Raw genomic sequence first — 6,335 nt, 5'->3', positions numbered from 1 at the left:
ATCAAAACTTCGTTTCCCAAAGTTCCCCAGGACCCGCACTTTTTCAGAACTACGATTCCCAGAGTGCTCCAGAGCACGTTCCTTTCGGACTCTGTTTTGAAGTACCTCGGAGCTCCGGAATGAGCCTGGGAATTTTTATAGTTCTAATTCCGCTTCAGCTTCTCTTTCCCACTTATCCTTAGTAATACTATTTTGTTCCGCTAAGTCTCGGTTTCTTCTTGACGAACTTGAATTAGATGAACTCTGTAGTCTCTTCCTACTCTTATATGGTAATGAAAGTATAAGGGGAAAAACGATAAGGCTCCAGAAAAGTCTTGCCGATGGGTGGTACAGCTATTAAGTGCAGAAAAAAAAAAAAATCCACTTTTCCCCTCCCCCCGACTCATTCACTCATTTTGCTATATCTTTGTTTTTACATTAATTTTAAAATGTGTTTTTAAATTTCTTAAATATTTCCCAATTACTTGCCAGTTTTTTATAGAGATTTAAAAAAAATTTTGAGTTCCAAATTCTTTCCCCCTTTCTTTGACAAGGCAAGCAGTTTGATATCGATTACATCTGCGAAGTCATGCAAAACATTGCCATATTAGTCATTTTACATTTTTTTTTAAATTGAGGTACCAGTTTTCTTCCTCTCCTCCTTCCTCATTCTTTGGGAATGCAATATATTTGCCTATATATATAGGCAAATATATATGTATATATATAATGTCATTAATATATATATATATATATATATGCATATATATCAATTATATATGTGAAATTATCCATTTCTTCTTATCACCATTTATTACTACAATATGCTGCTCTCTCTGTGGTTTTCAAAAGATCTAAAATAAAATAAAATTAAAAACTCTAAAGTGATCTATACAGAGAGCTTTGATTATTTCCAACAGGGAAAATTAAAACAAACTAACAAACAAAAATAACAACAGAATCCTAAGACTTTGTTTGCTTTAGGAATACTGAACAAATTGTAGATGACTCCTGAGGGAATATGACTAAAAATGATTAAGAATGACAGGATGGGGGCAGCTAGGTGGCGCAGTGGATAGTGCACCAGCCTTAAATTCAGGAGGCCCTGAGTTCAAATGTGGACTCAGACACTTAACACTTCCTAGCTGTGTGACCCTGGGCAAGTCACTTAACCCCAGCCTCAGGAAAAAAAAAAAAAAAAAGAATGACAGGATGAATACTTTAAAATATGCACAAACATATGAAAAAATCCAAATCAAACAAAACTGAATCAGGAGAAACCTAAATGATTATGACAAATGACTATGTTAAACTCATCCTTTTCCCCTACCAGATTCTTCCCTTTTCTTAATTTTCCTATGACTGTGGAGGGTACCACTACCCTCCAAGCCTCTCAGATTCATAGTCTATGGGTCATCCTAGATATCTCATTCTTTGCTCAAACTATTACAAAGTATTGCCAATTACTCTTTCACCACATGTCTTCTATTCACCCCCTTCTCTCCTTTGACCCAATTAACACTGGTATAAATCTTAATCACTTTACCCCCAAATCATGTCAATAGGCTTTTGGTTGGGTTTTCCTGCTTCTTTTGTTAGTTTGTTATTGATTTCTGACGATTTTTGTAGCTTCCCAAGTCATCTTTCATTTGTCTCAGAGTTAAGTTTGGAAATTCAGCTTTCCTGTAAATCACTGATTGTGAGTTAAGAAGTTCAGTTTTTGTACTAATTGTTGTTCTAGTCTTGTTTCAAGGAACTCTGTTATCCTTAAAAGATGCAATCTATTATCTAAGGAAATTTGGTCCCCTATTGAGACTGTCCTTGCAGGTAAACTCAAACAATGAAAATTCTTAGTACTCTGATGGAAGTTGTTGCTAGCTCCTCATTTCAAATATCCAGCCAATCAAATTGTTCTTATGATGCAACAAACTCTGGAGAAGCAGGACAGTCCCTTTACCACAAAGCTTGGAACAGGGAAAGCCAATTTTACAGAAGTAATGAGCCATTAAACAATTAGTCAGGTTTTTCTCTAAGCAGTTGAGTGAAGGTCAAGGGGGTTCTCTCTTAAATATTTTTTCTACTATAAGAGCAAGTCTTTTCTCTTCTCCCAGAGCCTAATGATTGTAAACAGAGCCTTGGTACTGAGTCTTGAATTATCCAAGGTAATTATTCTGAAAAGTCCTCAGTTTCCCATTTCACTCATTGTCTATTCTGCCTTCAATTCTGGATGGTCCTGTGTGGAGTAAGATAAGGTGAAGAACTTACAAGAATGTTAGATTCCTTTTCTGTATTCTATCTTCTCTAGGTCTCTGTGACCTGCATAAGTATGTTAGTATTAGCCAATATTTACTTAGATTTTAGATATATGTATTTAACCCAAGATGATGAAATTTATTGCTGTTAAAGTTATCAATGTTTAGGCAACTAATTGCCTTATGTATGGTTCCTCCTGGAACCAGGGAATCTGCTGTTTTTGACACAAATAACATCCAATTAAGGGGGAGGTACCTATCCCTTAATGTTCTCCAACCCATGATGTAATCCTTTGTAATGAAAACCTATAAAAATTGTATATCTTTTCTGCTAGTTCTTTTAACCCTTCTACTGTGAGCTCTCTTTCCCTCCTCAAGGTGGAATTGCTCATTCTCATGAGAATTTATTAAATAAAACAACTTTTCTGCTTTTCACTTCGAGAGGTCTCTGAGTAGTCATTTTTGGATAGGATTTTAAATCCCTCACAGTCCTTCTGGATGCTATTCCCCCAATTCATGATCTTAGCTTTTTGAAGGTGTTGAGACCCTGTTTACTGGCATATGTGTGCTTAAAGTTTATTTTTATTTTAGCTGTAACAACATGTAGAGACTTAAGATAGTAAGCTTCAGCCCTTTGACCTGAAAGGTTTTGAGCAGATTCTTTATTTTAGATGGAGTTTTTCCCTGAGTGATCTGCTGATCTGTTCTCTGCAATAATAAATTTCCCATTTTCTAGTCCTTATTCAAATGGATAAGGTCTTCTGGGCCTTTGACTTCCAAGATCAATAGCACTTTTTTTTTTGTTGTTCTAGCTGGGATATCATCAAATTTAGAAATTTAAAGCCCTTTTTGTGGAACAAATGCACTCCAGAATGCAATCCAAGTAGGCTTAGATGGCCACTGAGATCCCTTCTCACTCCATACCTATGATACTATGAGTTTGTGATCCCTTTCTTATTTATGGAAGAGGGATAGAGTTTGGACCCGTGATTTTATTGTTGTAGGGTATTCTTGAAGAGGAGACCCCAAAGCTCTTAAAATCCTTAAAGGAGAAAATCTCCTTCAATTCTGCCTCAGTGAGGGACCCCGCCCTGAAGGACAAAGTTTCATCTTTGTTATCTGGGTAGGGTCGGCTCAGTCCTGAAACTCACTGAATTCACTTCAAATTCTAGCTCAAGCTGAAATACATCAAAGAGCCAACTTGGGATTCCACCCAAGGGCCCCCTTTAGCTAAATTTCTCATTATAAAAAGAGCCAAACTAAAATTCTCTCTCTGCAGAGGTTCCAAACATGCTGTGCTATGCCGTGCTAGGCTATGCCATGCCATGCCATGCTACAGGCCTTTATCCACTGGAATACTCTTTCCAGTGCCGTACTCTCTTTACCCTCACCTATTTCCCTAACCAGACTTTATTTCCAACCTTACTTCCAATCCCCATAATAAACCTCTTTTATCAATCTAGATTTTCGGATCTGTAAATTCCTTTGCACCGCCAGAAGGAAGTCTCCAAAACTCCCTACCCTTGTGCCAAATCCCAAGGGGTTGAAGGGGAGCTAAACCTCTCCACCTGGTTCCCTGAACCCCCGAACCTGTCACTAGACCTTATTTAACTCCCTGACTACCAGAAACCCTAATTTCATTTTGGTTCCCTAAATCTAAACCTCATCATTCTCAGACCATGAAACTCCCTATACCTGTGTAAATCAGCAGCTTACTATATAAAATTGTTTCCTTGTTATGTAAACTGTGTCCCCCTTGATCTTTTGGGGTGGGCCTAGGTTAGAGAAACCCTAAAATCTCAACCCCTCCTGGCCTCCTGAAGGGGCCCCACCCTTCTGTTCATAGGGGAAAGTCCCATAGTGATCTCCACCTACAATTTAATTGGAGATCTTGGTCTAGGGCATAATCACCACCCTTTATTGAATTGAAAATTAGTCTGTCAAATTCAACTGGAGATGGCTCCCTAGTCGTGGGCCACAAAAACCCAATATAACCAAAGGCTGAATCTTAAACTTTCGCTAAAAATCCTAACAGGATTTGGCCAGCTGAGAAGTTGTTTCTTCTCAGTGTAAACCCAACTTTGGTAAAACCTAGCTTTGCTAAATTCCTTTTGGAAGAGCCTGATGAGTTGTTTCTTCTCAGTGTAATAAACCCATTTTTGCCACAAACCTCACCTGTATTTGGAATAGAGAATTCATTTGCAAAGAACCTGTGGCACCAGCCACAACCCTCATTTCTCAGACCTCAACACTTGGCCACATGTGTTCTCTGTATGTGTGTCTCTCAACTTGTGAATTTCATGTGTCCATTTTATATACTAATTTTATTTTGTAGAAGAGTCCACCCAAGTTTTATTGGGGGTTAGAAATGTTCTATTCTCGATGAGATGTGAGAATTGAGGGTAAGAGATCCCCTAACAATAGGATTCCCCTTGGCCAGTGGCAGGCTTTGTTAAAGAATTAAAAAATCCTAATGAATATAGATACGTGATTTGTGGCAAAGAATGGGGTTTATTTGCACCAAGAAGATAGCTTGCTAGTAAGACAGACTTCTTAGTGGGCAAGGTCCTCTCAGGAATATAGCAAAGTTGTGTTTCACTGAGAAAATATCTTCATCCCTGGGCCTTCCTGATTAGGAATTAGCAAAGATTCAGGCTTCAGAGTCACCTTTCATTAGCTTTCTGAGGCTTGGGGCTTCAATTCAATTCAAAATTGAATGAGATTACTTAATTGGGAGTTTTAGCCACTTAGAAGGATGCCCCAAACAGAGATCTCCCAGATTACTTAAGTGGGAGTTGCCTTTATGGACAGAAGGATGTGTCCCTTCTAGAGGTTGGGGAAGGTTTGAGACCTCTAAGTTACCCTTTCCCCCACAGATTAAAGGGGACACAATATACATCATTCTTATCATGGCATTTCATTAAATGCTTTTACTTTGACTAATTATGTCCTCCTGAGTTTATTAAGTTTTAATTGTAGGAAAATGGAATTTGTTTGGGGAGGGTAGACCAGAGAGGCTCCACAATATCCTATTAAGTTTTCTTTCTTTGAATAATATCTTCTGATTGTATCCTGTAATAGGGGGGAAAAAAAAACAGAAAAAAAACTTGCAGAAGACACAGACTGCAATCACAGCTTTCACATGTACTAATTACCAATTTTACCAATTTTACATCTTCCTGGCCTCAGAATCTGGGAGACCTGGGTTCAGATCCTATCTCTGGACAAATCTAGCTAGGAAACTTCTCCTAAGCAGTTTTCTAATTAGTAAGACTATTGAGCCGTTGCTGATGTACATGTATATGTCTGGTCTTTATCTGAAATTTACTAATTTTGTTGCCAAATAATGGCAGGCAAATCTTGCAGTAATGTTCATCCTCATGATGTAATACGATTTTGTGGTCCCTTGATTTGGGGGGGCTTCTGTTCTAAAAATAAGTCAATAATACTAAATCTTCTGGCTTTGGAGTCTGCCTCAGACACCTCCCACACTCTCAATCGAAGAACAACAATCTGTCTGATTTTGAGTAGACCCATTCTCAATTCATTACTGACTGTCAGGTAGCTTCTGGCCTCAGGATAGATAGTCCCAGACACCAAACTCCTGAGGCAAGAGTGATAATCTTGTCAGTTATAACCAAATTCCGGACCACTAGAGCCCTACAATTAGCATGTCAATGATAGAAAGCTGGATAAATGTCTCCTTGCTTCTGTTTCCCTGGAATTCAGTCTGCTTGTAACAGCTGTTACAATTACAATAAACTCTGCCCTGGCTAAGGAGATGGGTTCAAGCCTGCAGATTCTTTTGAGGCACCTTGCAAAGCGACACTGGTCTATGACTTCAAACTTTTGGCATCCCTTTCCCAAACTCAGCACTCAGTGTTGGAGCTGGAAGGAACTTTACGAGATCATCAGGTGGCCTCGTGCACAGAAGGCTGGGCTTGGAGTCAGGAAGACTCAAGTTCCGGATTCAAATCTGGCCTCTGACCTTATGTATACAATGTTTGCCCCAGTTTCCTCATCTGCAAAACGAACTGCAAAAATATATGGCAAACCAGACCAGTATCTGCTAAGAAACCCCCACTAGGGTCACTAAGATTCGTA

The sequence above is a fragment of the Sminthopsis crassicaudata genome, chromosome 1, assembly GCF_048593235.1.
Source record: "Sminthopsis crassicaudata isolate SCR6 chromosome 1, ASM4859323v1, whole genome shotgun sequence".
NCBI lineage: Eukaryota > Metazoa > Chordata > Mammalia > Dasyuromorphia > Dasyuridae > Sminthopsis > Sminthopsis crassicaudata.
The sequence above is the reverse complement of the archived record's forward strand: the minus strand, read 5'-3'. Positions refer to the sequence as shown.